The 15,550-nt window shown below is 42.5% G+C and overlaps 1 long non-coding RNA gene across 1 annotated transcript; it reads left to right on the plus strand.

Moving 5' to 3' along the window:
* Positions 1-416: 416 nt before the first annotated feature.
* On the plus strand, positions 417-1,578 carry LOC123169474 (uncharacterized). Its single transcript, XR_006484855.1, has 2 exons — positions 417-899; positions 1,524-1,578. It is a non-coding gene; the product is annotated as an uncharacterized lncRNA (long non-coding RNA).
* Positions 1,579-15,550: the final 13,972 nt, after the last annotated feature.

Raw genomic sequence — 15,550 nt, forward strand, 5'->3', positions numbered from 1 at the left:
AATTTGAACTCGCGTATTACTAATGTTAAAAGTTTTTTTAAATTGGATATGAATTTTTGATAAGAATTACAGATAACAACATAATGGTATTATATATTAATGGATACAGATTTTGGCATATCTTATATCTTATATCTTATATTTACTAATCGGGAGCACCAATAAAGCATCCACATTGATTCTCAGAAATCATAAAAATTAACCTTCAGATCCTAAATGTACGGTACAGATTTAACAAATCATCAGATTAGAGTCCTGAAAGTACACGACTTAATAAGTCATCAGATTAGAGTCCTGAAAGTACACGACTTAATAAGTCATCAGATTAGAGTCCTGAAAGTACACGACATGTAGTCCAAGGTCATTTCACTTCCTACGTGAAGAAATTGTAGACGCACCATCTCTCTCCCCTTGGCGGCACGCTGCGTGCTCTCAGCTGCTGCAAGCCCTCCTGCTCCCCAAGGTTTGATAATTTCTGCCTCTACAAGCCGTCCTCCTCCCAAGGTCTGATAAAATTCACCATGTTTCTCGCCCTTCAATCCTCCATGATGGCCCAACCTCGCAAGCCTCACATGTTCTCCCGGATTCATTGCTGCCAAAGCCTTCTCGAGGTACTGGTGGTGCGGCATGCTAGATCGGCCTCCTCCTCTGTTCTCTTCCTCATCCTTACTGGATCCCTTCTCCGATCATATCTCCGACACAAATAGCCACCAAGAGTATCCAACGAGGAAACTAGGGATTAGTGCTCCTATATGCTATGTTTTTCTAATTTACATCCTATATGGACAACATCCTGAGAGTCAACGACGGATCACGGAAAGCAGCCGCAGCGTCTTTGGCCGCGTAGTGTACGTCGGATTCAGAACCGCGCGAATTGCATATCGGCAGTCAGCATGTAGGTAAGCCAATAAAAGTTGAATTTTTTTATTCGGGTGATGCATCAATACTTCTGTAGGCAGACATACGGTGGATGCATGAGTGAGTCGCTAAGGTACATACAGCAATACCATCCATCCATATGCACACATTTTTTTAGAGAAGCACGTACAACCTCTTTCCTTAATTGGTAGCCCTGTTTCTAATCAGTCCGTTCGTGTCTCTGCTCGCAGAAGTTTGTTAGTTTTCTTCCTCCCTACTTCTAATATTAAAATCCCTGTATGTATCGTTTTTTGTCCAGAAAAAAGGTAGGACCTGTTCTCCATAATGGTTTGCAGTTGGTCAGTATGGTTCTATTAACAAGAATTTTGTGTACATATGAGTTTACAACGGAACAAAACAATGTATGGAGCATACAAATATTACCTGAAGCTTTTGGTTGTGATATTTGACCTAGAGTTTAGATAAGTGATCTTGGATATTGATTATGTGTTTGTAGTTTCGCCTTGGGACCTTAATTAATTAGAAGTATTTTTGTCTCATGATTTGCATTTCGTGTCAATTTTCTCTACAAAATCTAGAGCTCCAGTTGCGATCATGATATTTGCATGTCATTATTTGTAATTTCACATAGGTTAATCTTACAGGGAATCATAAGTTTTAGAGATTTTGGGAGGAAGGTTACAAAGTAAGATGAGCAGGTGACTTCATGTACCTTATTAAAGCATCCATGATAATGATTAGCTCTTTCTGACAAAATATAAAATTAACTCCATGTTTCTGCCGGCTCATTGATAGGAAAAATTATCACAATTTTTACTATTTCTCAGTCTCATGAGTCACTAAATTGAGTTATCGGCTCAACATGGTCTACATCTTTTGAGGATATGGATCGTAATCCATTAGATGCAGGTACAGTATTTTGATGTACTTATAGGAGATTCTTAATAAGCTATTTGATTCCATCAATTGTGTTATATATATATTAGTAGTTATGCAATTTTGATGTACTTATAGTAGATTCTTACTAAGCTATTTGATTCCGTCAATTGTGTTATATATATTAGCAGTTATGTATCTAGGTAATGTCATGCATCCACTTGATTTAATTTTTGTGTTGAAATGCTTTTTTTTTTCTGTATCGAGAAATAATCAATTTCGGCCATTATTTTGCAAATCCTAAATATGTGAACGACTTTGAAGTTTTCTATTTTAATGAGATTTGATGCAATGATTTACATTATGATTACAATGTTGGTTGCATGATGATGGTCCTTTTGTTTTTCATTGCACCTATTCAAGCCTAGATGGGAGACCTTGGGCCTTCTTTTACTATGGAAAGAAAGAGATAATCACTCCTTACAATCAGGGTTGGGATTTCATCCCGTGAAGAAGGGGCTAGAACACAAGGGATTTCTGAACTCCAAATTGATGTTGTGGTGATAAGGCAATTTCTAAGTTTGCTTTCATGGAGCAAACATAACTAAATTTGATACTTCTATTTCTACTCAACGCGTCAGCTGGCATAGTTATAATTCCTTTTGCAGATGTACTACTGTAGATAGTTGCTTCACTTGAAGGGTTTTAGTGTTGGTTAAAGTAACATTGATGCCACTTTCTGGTGTTGGTTATAGTTGCATGGATGGTTTAATGTAGAATGAGGATGAATTCCTGCTACATATTACTCTATCAAGTAAACATTGATCCATTCATTTCATTGGGCACCTTATTTCTTTACTATTGCACTAGATAATCGCTTGTGCATTGCAAAGAGATATAAATATTCAGTATGATAGCCAGTTTATCTGCCCACATTAACATTAGTGTGTTAATAAATGCTTATCTAATCCTGCCCGTGATTTACATAAATAAATTTTAGGATTTTATATGTTAATCACTTATTTGGTAAGAAGTTATTTTGTGAGTCAATAAGAGGAAGCACAGTTCCGACAGTTCGCAAGTAAGACCGGTGATAAATTAATAATCAGAGATATCAGGGAAAAATATCCAAATTGAGAGACGAAGGGGGTACAATAGGTAAGGTTGGATGAAGCACGCTCCCTGATAGGAGAATGAACTCTACTCTTTTTCTAAGTACCAGAAATTTATATATAAGAATAAATATGACCTAAAGAGCACAATGCTAACTTTTAATTTATGTCAATCCTTTTAAATTATGATTAACATAAATATTATGAATCAAAGAAGGAAAAAAAATAGATTAGTTCTAGCCCGTGCAGGAGCACGGGTTGACGACTAGTGTTGACTAATTTTAATTAGAACTGAAGATGCACTATAGTAATCAAGGCATGGGGAGGCAAACTAATGGAAAATAAAAACACAAGACAGGTGCGAAGAAGTGGCAGCAGGGGAACCTAGTGTAGGTGCAAGGGGGTGTGAGTAACAGCGACGATTTCTACTGTGTTGTAAGCAACTAATATGTTAGTAATGCTTACTAACCATGCGGCTCCAGCAATTTTCATCAAGAATAACCTCAAACAGCTGGAGAACTTCAGGGTGTGGTTCGCAAGGGCCGCCTGGTTGGCGGCAGGTAGGGAAAATCATACCTAAATAATTCAGAACAACTATGTTAAGAAAACAAGAATATCATAACAATTTAAAACAAGCTTCAACGTTGAAGGTAGACAACGACTAGCTTCAACAGCCATATTAAAAATATCCGTACGACGGCAGACAACAACTACAAATTTACCAGAAATCTTCTCATCTACTCCTTCCAAAAAAGCAGTATGACAGAGTTTAGATCACTTGTTTAGATTTTCAAATGGTTTTTATATCCCTTTAGAGAATGAAGTCGTTGTACCGGATCTGATGCTTCAATAACTATCAAATGAAAAACCTAAAAGTAAAACAGTAATAATTTAAATATCGTTTTCAAAACGTAAATACGGATCGGAGTATGCTGCTTACGCATATGCTTTTTACCTGGGAGAGAAGAAGAACGGGCATCGACGAACGGAGATTGGGGTAGGGGAAGCTTTGGGCAAGCACCCACGGCCAGCAAATCTACGAGAGAAGCACGACTTAGAAGTTAATCGAGAGACCCAATAAAAACTCTACAATAAATTGTTTCAAATGAGACTGAGTGCGGGGAAGAAGCACGAACCCTAGAAGTAGGCGGACGGATAATGCAGATTGGTTGTGATGGGAAGCTTAGGGCAAGCACCCACGGCCAACAATCTACGAGAGAAGCACGGCTTAGAAATTAATCAAGAGACCCAATAAAAACTCTACAATAACTTGTTTGAAATCAGATTGTGTGCGGGTAAGAAGCACGAACCCTAGAAGCGGGCGACGGAGAAGGCAAGTGAGTTGTGATGTGGATGAGGGAGTCGGAGCTTATTGAAATATAAAGGAGTCTTGAGAGAGCAAGAGTAGTAATGAGTGCTTCTTGTTTTATTTTTTATTCTGCAAAATGGAATGAATGCTGGTTGTGGATGGTGTGCTTGTTTGACTCGTCCAGCTGCCTCCCATTGTAGTTGTCCAGCTGTGCTGCCTCCCAGCGTAGTCTTCTACGTGCCTATCGTGCCTCACAGACTTTTTGTGAGGCACGGTTATACATGCTGAAAAGCATACTCGTGCTTCTGTGATTTTTTAATTACATGTTTAATCACATATGGTTGGGTGTGTCTTTAGGAGAGGAATGGTGATGATGTTATTAGATGCACGGTCGTTGTAGCAGGAGAGGCATGGTCGATACGTCGGGGGAGGCAAATTGACGGGAGGCATGATGGTTCCTAATGAGAGGCACTTGTGCATCTCAAATGGAGTCACGGTTCGTGACTCTGTGATTGCAATTTTTTTCAGTCAGTCGTTGACCCAGAGAGCCACAGTTTTTATGTATGTTGGGTTTAGGCGGGAATATGTATGATAGCGCACGGTTATATGTATGTCAGAAGCATGGACGTGCTTTTGTTTTGGCAATGTTTTTGGTGGTACGCAGACATAGAGGTTTGTCTTTAAAAAAGTGGAGGCATGCGTGTGGCTTTTGTGCTAGCCGAACCGTGCTTTTATTTTTGTTCACTTCCCGTGTAGTATTTGTACTACAGAGCTCTGGGTTGGACGACAGGGTCATCGTTTGCCTCCTTGCATTCTTCTCTCTCGGTCAAAAGATGTGCTGGTGACCGATGGGATGGCTGTTTATTGTTAGTATTTATTGTGCCAGATACCGTGCTATAGTTAAACTAGAGGCTCCTCGATTACAGCGTGGCAGCCGTGACTTTTGAAGTGCATGGTTTCACAAGGTGCAGAAGCACAACCGTCCATTCATCGTTCTCGATGCAATTTAATGGTCGCATGGTAACTGAGTCGTCTCTCTCCAAGGTTAAATAGTGGTCTATTCCGGGAGGTTATCGGGTCTTATTCTAACCAGAGAAGTGCAGGTAGCTCTCATCATCCTCGCCACATACGAGTGATGCCGGAGTAGGACAGTCAAACTCCATTGTCACTCTCACCCTCTTTTCCATGGACGACTTCAGGAACACTACCGAGCATCTGTTTGTAGATACCGACGGTAATACCAAGCTCGAGGTGTTGTACACCAACGAGCCCTACAAGGTGGAGGAGATTCTTTCTCTTTATGAGGAATGGCTGCGTGAGGATAGGTACAAGTTTGTTGGTCTTGATCTGGAGTACACACGAGAGGATTATTTTGATCGGAGCAGAAAAGTCGCCGTCATGCAACTGGCGATGCGCAAGCATGTTCTTGTCTATAACTTGTGCAAGGCCAGGACGTAATGCGCTGTTCTGAAGGATTTCCTTCGGAACAAAGGTATAATTTTTGCTAGTGTCGACATCAGGAACGATAGAGATGTTCTCGCAAACAGTTTGCTCAAAATCCCAAGAGAGTATCACATCGACCTTCAGGAGGAGCTCATGATCAAAGGAGGCGTTCTAAGGGATTCCATGGCAGATTTGGCAGGAGCCGTCATAGACAAATCTTACTTGCCTATGGAGACGTCTTTTCCAAAAGGTCAGCATGACTACTGGGAGTGGAAGCTGCTTTCCCTTGACCACCTAAAATATGCGGCAATTGTAAGTGAAAATTTTGTTTTTTCTGTCTTTATATTTTTGTTTTATTGCAACAATAGTATTTTTTCCCCTTTACCTATATCTTCATTCTCATCCGCTTTTTGTTTTAGGATGGGTATGTCAGCTACGAGCTCTACCGGCGAGTCCTGCCAATGAAGGACATGATGCATCCTCGTTGTCTCCCCGACCGCAGACGCCGCGGATGTTTCTGAGGAGATCTCCAACAGAGTAGAATGGTCACCGTGGACGTTTGTGTCGACGTTTCTGAGCAGAACGGACTCCTGGAAGACTTTCATTTCTTTTTTGTATAATTAATGAGTACTTTTAGTTCAATCCTATGGAGTACCATTTTGGGATTTTGGTTTTTTTTTTCACAGTATCGTGTTTGGCTTGTCTCATGTTATGTGAATATATAATTTTTTTTTATGTTTTTCATGTTACAAGTTCATTTTTGACGTTTGCGCGAGTTCATATACATTTAGGGAACCTGTTGAAGTGGCGCATATGTATTGTTTGGGAGAAGCGCTCTTTGTGTTTGGCTTATATTCAGTGCCGTTTGTTTGTGTTTGTGTTTGTATTGTTGTCTTTTACACGTTCGCACAAGAGAGGCACGTCTGCTAACGTACGAGGCAACATTTCAGTACCCTGTCTTTGTGTTCTTCGGGACCGTGCCTTTAGAAGCCTGGCATCCGTGTCTGTGGAGGCTTCACTCCCGTGGCTTCTTTTCCGCTATTCATGTACCTTACGGGACACACGCGATGTCTCTATGTGTTGGTGTCACATGACAGTTTCTCTTCAGACTACACAACTGTGCCTCTGCCATCACTCTTTTGTGCATCCAGCTGGTTTGTACCCGTGCCTCGAGAACTCTGAGAAGCTGCAATTCCGTGCCTGTATACGCTTCAATTCCGTGTCTCCTGTACGTGCATTTGCGTGTCTCAGGCGTCATGCTGGATGTGACTCTACGTGCCTCTGGTGCCAGACGCCCGTCCGTGAGGGGACGCATATGTATTGTTTGGGAGAAGCGTGTTTTTTGTTTGGCTTATATTCAGCGCCGTTTGTTTGTGTTTGTATTGTTGTGTTTTATACATTCGCACAAGAGTGGCACGTCTGCTAACGTACGAGGCAACATTTCAGTTTCCTGTCTTTGTGTTCTTCGGGACCGTGCCTCGAGAAGCCCAGCATCCGTGTCTGTGGAGGCTTCACTTGCGTGGCTTCTTTTCCTCTATTCATGTACCTCACGTGACACACGCGATGTCTCTATGTGCTGGTGTCACACGACAGTTTCTCTTCAGACTACACAACCGTGCCTCTCTGCCACCACTCTTTTATGCATCCAGCTGGTTTGTACCCATGCCTCAAGAACGCCATTTCCAAAGCCGTGCCTGTGCGCCGAGAAGCCGCAATTCTGTGCCTGTATACGCTGCAGTTTTGTGCCTCCTGTACATGCATTCGTGTGTCTCAGGGGACACACTGGCTGTGACTCTACGTGCCTGTGGTTGCAGACGCCCGTCCGTGAGGGGATGCGGTGGCTGTGACTCGTCATGCCTGTGCTTTTACACGCCCGTGCCTCCGGAGACTTTAAAACTATGGCTCTCTGACTTCTCCCGTTGATTCACTTCTTGTATTGATGTATCTCACGTGATACACGCCATGACTCTAGGTGCCTGTGGTGTCACACGGATGTCCCTCTTGAGAGTTCGCAACCGTGCCTCTCGAATAGAGTCTTCTCACCGGTGCCTCTGCCAGCTCTCTTTTTTGCATCCAGAGGATTTGTACCTGTGCCTCGAGAATGCCAATTCCAAAACCGTACTTGTGCATCGGAGAAGCCGCAATTCCATGTCTATATAGGCTTCAATTCCATGCACGTGTCTCGGGCGACACGCTGCCTGTGACTCGTTGTGCTTGTGGTGCTTCAAAACCGTGCCTCAGGATACCATATAACTATTGCTCTCTGACTTCTCCCGTGGCTTCACTGTCTGTATCCATTTGTGTCACGTGAGACACATTATGACTCTCCCTGTGCCTATGGTGTCACACGTCTGTGCCTCTAAATACTTCTCAACCGTGCTTCTGCATCTGAGTATTTCTACCGATACCTTTGCCACCACTCTTTTCTGCACCCAGAGGGTGTGTAGCCGTGGCTCGAGAACGTCAATTGCAAGGCCGTATCCGTACCTCGCGAAGCCGAACCACGTGCCTGTAGAGGCTATGTTTCCGTGCCTTCGTTGCCTGCATTCACGTGTTTCCGGCGAGTATCTGCCTGCATCTGTACGTGCCTGTGGTGATACCGACCGAGATCTCGAAAAGTCGTACGCCCGTGCCTGTGGAATATACATGTATGTGCGTCTTGTGCCTGCATACCCGTGCCTCACGTGAAACCAGCCTTGACTATCGAGGGACAGATGGTGTGAATCTAGCTAGATGAGGGACGAATGAGTTTTGGCCTTCGGATCTAAGGTGTACGGCAGGTTGTTCATTTGGTTCATTGGATTCTTCCGTCGGTGGTCTTTGTTCAATGGAGGAATCGATGACCGATGTGGTGGCTGTTCGATGTGACTATTCAGTGTGTCATTTACCGTAAAATAAAGTTAGAGGCTCCTCGATTTCTCCACGGCATCAAATTTTTGTGCACAGCCGTGACTTTAGGAAGTGCATGGTTCCATGAGCTTCGGAAGCACAACCGTCTATACGCTGTTCCTAGTTCACACATTAATGCGTATGGTAACTCAAACGTCCCTCGCCAAGGTTAAATACTGGCCATGTTTGTGAGGTCTCCACGTTGTATGGTAGCCACAGAACATCAGGCAGTTCCCACCCTCCTCACCACTCCCCAACCTTGTCGCAGGGTCTCAGGAGTCTCCATTGGCACCTTGCTGCTCGCTGCCATGGACGACTTTTTGAACACCACCGAGTACCATCCGATATTTGCCGATGGTAACACGAAGCTCGACGTGTGGTACACCAACGAGCCTGGCAAGGTGGAGGAGATCATTGCCTTATACGAGGACTGGTTGCGCGAGGAGAAGTACAAGTTTGTTGGTCTTGGCATGGAGTTCACACGAAAAGATTGTTATGGGCGTAGAAAAGTCGCCGTCATGCAACTGGCTATGCGGAATTATGTTTTGGTCTATCACTTCTGCAAGGCCATGACGGAATGCCCAGCCCCGAAGGATTTCCTTGAGAATAGAGGTATAACCTTCTCTAGTGTGGTGTCAGGAATATTAGAGATGCTCTTTTTCAAGATTTCATCAGAATTCCAGAAGGGTACCACATCGACATCCAAGAGAAGTTCATGACCAAAGGCGGCGAAGAATGGGACTCCATGGAGGACTTAGCAGGAGCCATCATTGACGAATCTTGTTCGAAGCGGGAGTCCTCTTTTCCAGAACTTCTTCGTCACTACTGGGATTGGAAGCCACTTACTTTTGATCACCTGAAATATGGAGCTACTGTAAGTGAAGATTTCATTTTCGTTAGTTTCTGCCTTTGTTGCAAGAACAATACTTGTTTTTGTATATTCATGTTTTCATTTGCTTTTCTTTTAGGAAGGGTATGTGAGCTATGAGCTATACTGCCGGTTTTTGTCGATGAGGGTCATCCTGCATCATCGCTGTCTTCCTGATCTCAGATGGCGAGGACGTTTCTGAGGAGTAGTCCAGGTGGAAGTAATGGCAAGATGGATTGTGTGATGAATTGGTTATTTGATAGTTATTGTATGGGGTAATATTACATCGACTGATGAATTTGTAATTGTGGTGGTTTTATTTTGAACCGGATGGAGTTGACTGGTTTGGAAATTTAAGTTTATTTTCGTTCCATTATGTTTTTCTTGATTGGGTGCCTTCAAGAATATTTTCCTCTATGATTTCTTGCTACGCGTTGGTATAAGATGAGATGTATTAAGAGGACCACTCATATGTGCACTTTCGTGAATCTAGGCAGCGCACAGTCGTCTGCTCAGGGAGGCATTGTTTTTGTTTTAGGCAAGGCACGCTCTGGTGTTATTAGTTTGCTAGCTGCTTCACTTCTTCTCTCAATATGGTCACACTGACAGGTAGGGGCGTTACTTTCACTTTGTGTTCATACTGTGTTTGGCACGGTTGTTTTTATATCGAATATACGGTTGTGGTTGTGTGTTTGAAATGTTTTTATGCAGAGCTTGAGTGTGTTTAAGATTCTTCAGATTTTCTCACTGTGCTGTCTGTTTCAATATATGTTGTATGTTTTAGGGACGGTAATCCAGTGTGAGAGTTGCTATGGGAGTATTGTGTTAGCGACGGTTGCATTTCTCTGTTTCAATTATTGTGGTGGTACTTTGATTTTGAAAGGCATGTCCGTGAAGGTATTGGATGCATTGTCGTATGTTTGGCAGAGGCGTTATCCTTCCTTTGTGTACTAAATTCGGAGAGGCACTGCGTTATGTTAGTATGAGACACTGTCATGGTTGTATGTTCTGTAATATTTCTAGTTAGTCTGCTAGTGAAGTCACGTCTGTCTAGTTAGTGGAGGCATGTCCTATGTTATGTTGAGCCAGAGTTCTGTCTGTCGTTCGCAAATGCTTCCTCTGACACGTTCACTCGGAGAGGCACGTCTACGATGTTATTGAAAGGCACGGTTGTGCCTTTCTTTCGAAACGTTTGCTTTCACTTATTTGCTGAGAGAGACTCATCGGTGAAACTTGTGAGGTCACAAACCTTTTACAGTTGAAGTCACGGCCGTTCTTCTATTTTGGTATTTTGTCCAGTTTAGTCGTCTATCCCAGAGGATGAATCTTCTTTCGTTAACTTGAGTCATGGTTCTGCTTCCATGACTCGTTGGCTTGGAGAGGGGCCGGTGTTAAGCTATCGAGGGGATGATCCTGTGTTAACTGGTGGCGCACTTGTGTGTGTTAGCTTAGTTGTCCGTAGTAAGAAAGGCACGTTCTACGTGGATAAGAGGCACGACAGTGCCTCTGTGATCCGCATTACTGGAGGTGAGTCATTTAGCTCCTTCGTCAGATGCTTACGAATCGATAGTGTTTTTCCTCTGTGTTCCAACTGTTTCTTTTATTATGTCTACTCGAAGTGAGTGGTGTTCTAGTGCAAGGAAGTGATGTCTTGAATATCATGTTTAGAACTTTTGGAAAAATATGATTCTTATTTGTAAATGTTTGCTGTTCAGGAATTTAAGACTTGACCATTTGAACGCACAGTTGTGTTTAATGGGATCCATAGCAGATATCTTGGACCGACACAAAAATAGATACATGAGTTAATATGGCTGAAATAATGTTCGGATGGCTCCAGCTAAATTAAGGCACATTTAAGCAGTAGTCATCTTCTTCCAACTCTTCTTCTTTCGCGCCGGATATTGTGTTTGTCGAGGACGATGCTCAGTGCCTCAAATACAGGGCCTGTGTTGTAGTTGGATGTTATCATTTTGAAAGTTAGTTGTTCTCTCATCGGTTTCAGATGGATCTGCAAACACATAACCGTGCAAACTAATAAAATTTATTGTAAAACATAATGTCCAGCTGGCTTGGATGAATGTATGTTGATGTGTTGTGAATGAGAGTGAACTTACATTATTGATAAAAAATGAATTATTATTCAAATTAATGAGCGGCATCAAATGCATAGTGTAAATAGCACTGCCATCCTTGAAAATTGAGAGCATTAATGTCTGTGATTAGATGGTGAACAGTAGATATGGGATGTGTAGTGGAACAAAAAGATGCATGGTCTAAATGAGATAGAGCTACAGTTAAAAGAAACTCACTCTCTGTCTGAGTTACATACACTCTGCACAGGTTTGACATGAAAGGAGGCCATGGTGTGAGGATAGTTGTTGTAAGCAGAATGGTAAGCTCTCTTGAAGTTTTCGATGATAGTGTCCGAGTGTTCCTTTATACCGTCGCAATTGATATAAGGACACAGAATTTCGAAGCGACGCATTGCAAGATTCACGGTGATGAGGTAGATAAAATGTGATTCCTTTCTCACAGGTATTAAGACCTAAAACAATTAACAGGGAATAATATCATTGTAACAAGAAAAACTTGTAGAATCAAAGACGAACACTAGGCAGATAGAGTGAGTAGGGTGAACTCACGATGTTACATTTGTTGGGCAGCCTGTTCCCAATAGTTTTTTCCACAATGTGTTCCTTGAGTAGTTCTGTGCTTGCTCCTAGAACTTTAAATTTATCCTGCAGAAAATTGAAGCTGTGTCACTCAGTGTGGTAGTAGTAGTAAATGTGGTTTGTTATTATTATTTATGAGAAGCATGAACTTACAGAAGCGTCCATGTACATTATATGCTTGTGCACAAATGTTGGCGGTGCATAGAATTGTTCTTTCATCAGCAACGCTGAGTAAGCATCGACCCCGAATGAGTTGATATATCCGTATACCTTCATTGACAAACCTAAAGTTCGATGATCGGCCCAACGTCGATCCACGAAGAATATCCTCTTGCTGCGAAAAAATAAATGAATTTTAAATCATATGATTTTCTTATTTAACATAAGAGGAAATGATTAGTATTTAATTACAATAGTAGAAGAATCGAGCCCAAACACTTGAATATGATAGCTTCAGGCAGAACACATTGCATTAGTAAACGAAGGGACCAAAACTTTACTGTAATAGGAACAACGAATTCATTACCTATCATTTTGCTTGACACCTGGCGTATTGTCTACGATTGTTTCATACACTTCTTTCTCCTCCATTGTAGAGTCTCATATTTCCAAAAGTTGGCAGTGATCTTGATGGTCATTCCCTTGGTCAGTGAATCGAGTCTGTTCTAGTTGAGAATGATACTGATGAGGCTGGAAGACATGACCACCGGAGTTCAATTGACCATTACTAAGTTGCAGACGACCCTCATTATAATTGTTGTTTCTTTGGAACATTAGGCCTTGTGGTTGGTGCTGCATGCGCAGTTGAGCTCGAAGCAATATCTGTTGGAAAATGCTACAGAGGATGGCTGGAATACTGCATGCTGTTGAACTGTTGTTGCAAGGCACTGTAACTTTGCCCATTAGACTCGCCTCTGCGTGGTTGCTGATGGTTCTGATCTTGAGGTTGGCGTTGTTGGCACCATGTAGTGCTGTTATTCTGAGCATCATTGCGTTGGGGGTAGTGGGCATCACCGACAGGGGTTTGTTGCTGGTACTGCTTGTGACTTTGGTTGTTCATTGCATAAGGTGAGCGGTGGCTGCTATCTGAACTGCCGTTATTCGGAGCACCAGGATGTCAGTAGAAGTGGTTTTTGATACTAGGAACTGGTTGGTGGTGGTGTTGGGACAAAGGAGTTGCTGGCAAACTTTGGGACAAGACAGTTTGAGTTAAACCTGTAGAGTATGACGTATCAAAAGCCTATGAGAGGTGGCTACCGCCTGACATTGATCCTGATCTGCTGGGTATAGGTGGCTCTTGATAGTTAGAAAGGGAATATTTGCTGACGAGCTTGAATTCTTGGCCAAGTGCGAGACAGTATCAGGTTGGCATTGTTGGGATGCTACTTGGTTATGAAAGGGTTGCTTCTTCTTTTCTTCAATGACTCTGTCAAGTTGTTCATAGATAGATGGGTCAGACCATATTTCATCATCATCATCAATGAATCCACAATCAAGGAGGGCTCTTCGGTTGTCAGCATGTAGAGACTGATTGATTGCAGTTTCTGTTGAATTATGAGGAGGCTCCAGTATCTAACTCTTTTCTTAGGAGGCACCGTGCTCTCTTTTCCTGGATCTTCTGATTGCTGTGAGGACCTCTTTTGAGCTGCCATTTGTGCTTCTGGTTCTGGCGGATCTGCGCTTGTGGTAATAGGGACACTGTCTGTGGGATCAATACGTGGTTGCTTCGTACATTGTTCATGTTCTTCTTCAATGTTATTGTCTTCCACATCGACAAATGCGGCAGCAACCAATGGAGCATCACTAGTGGATGGATTTGTTTTTCCCGTGTCCAGTACTGAGCCAGAACTGCTGGCAGAATCACTGGGGACTTCTACTGTAGGAGCAATTGAGGAAGTAGATCTTGTGCGTTCTGTTTCAGCAATGTTCTTCTCATCACTCGAAGTTGAAACAAGATGGACCTTAGCTTCCGGCAGCGAAGAAGAACGTTGTCCAGTGACATTGTTTAACTTTTGTGCAGGTTGGGATACAGTGAGGCTCTTTGTGTTGGTTGAAGAATTTTTGTGAGCGCAGAACCGCTGGACCATGCAGTAGTTGGTGACGTTTTCCCAATGTGATAAACAGGTGCTCCAAGTGTATCGGTTGAGAATGGACCAGTCAGTAATTGTTTGTCAACCGCAGAGTGTGAGGTTGATGTTTCTGTTGCAGTAGGTTTTGTTGTTTTCTCCAAGAGTTTTTCCACTGGGCTTGTCAGAGAGTTGTGGTCTGCAGATCCTCCAGCAGAATTTTGGGTTTCAATCGGTACAGAACACTCAGACGAATTTTCACCTGTCATTATAATTGCCCCACTCTCCAGCATCTCAGATGTTGACATGAAGGGCTCATGAACCGGCAGGCCATCAAGGCAGTTGTGCAGATGGTTATGCACTTTGTCCAGATGAATCTTGGCTTGTTCATCAATGTCCTCTTTGTTGTGGTCGATCCTGTTCACCTCCAGTAGCAACTTAATCTAGGTTGATGATTTTAGGCGTGAAGATAGATGAATTTGGGACTGCTCTTTGTCGTACGGATTCTGGGATTCTGGGTCAGGGGTATCGCAGCAACCCTTTAAATTTTCCAGGGAGTATGATGTGGCGTGAAGGACACTGGTCGAGCCACTGCTGGAAGAACTTTGACTGCTTGTCGTGCTAGAACTTGGAAGCGTAGAATATGTTGAAGGGAGTGATGAAAAAGTATCTTTTTTCATACGTGTTGTCCTGTTGCAAGTTACAATAAAAGCCCCGGTCTCCGGTCTTGGTTTCTTTTGCACTAAGATCCCTACCAAGTGAAAGGAGCTTCTCCAATTTCTGCTCGAGAACTGGTTGAAACCGCGAGAAAAGTTCTGTGTACATTTCATTGATAACTTTGGCAATTTTCACCTTGGCCTATAATTGAAAAAAAAACATCAGAAATTTTTAATACCGAAAATGAAAAATATCTTGTGACCTACTGTACGTTCTGTCAAGAATTGCAGAATCACACATGATATGTTGCGGGAAGTGCGGCTAACAAGGTCCATGAATCATGGTCAACACATTCCTTGAAAGAGCACACCCGAAGTATTGTACGAAGCATGGTTGACCTACCGCTGCAGGGAAGCAGTGCTATATTGAACACAAAAGCACAGGTAACGTACTATATAGGAAGCACTTTTATATTTAACACAAAAGCACAGCTAACGTACTATACGAAGCACTTCTATATTTAACACAAAGGCACAGCTAACGTCCTGTAGGAAGCACTTCTGGTTTTAACACAAAAGCACAGCTAACGTCCTATAGGAAGCACTTCTAGTTTTAGCACAAAAGCACAACTAACGTACTATAGGAAGCACTTTTATATTTAACATAAAAGCACAACTAACGTAGTACTATAGTAAGCACTTCTATATTGAACACAAAAGCACAACTAACGTACTATATAGGTAGCACTTTTATATTTAACACAAAAGCACAACTAA

The sequence above is a fragment of the Triticum aestivum genome, chromosome 7D (genome assembly GCF_018294505.1).
Source record: "Triticum aestivum cultivar Chinese Spring chromosome 7D, IWGSC CS RefSeq v2.1, whole genome shotgun sequence".
Lineage (NCBI taxonomy): Eukaryota > Viridiplantae > Streptophyta > Magnoliopsida > Poales > Poaceae > Triticum > Triticum aestivum.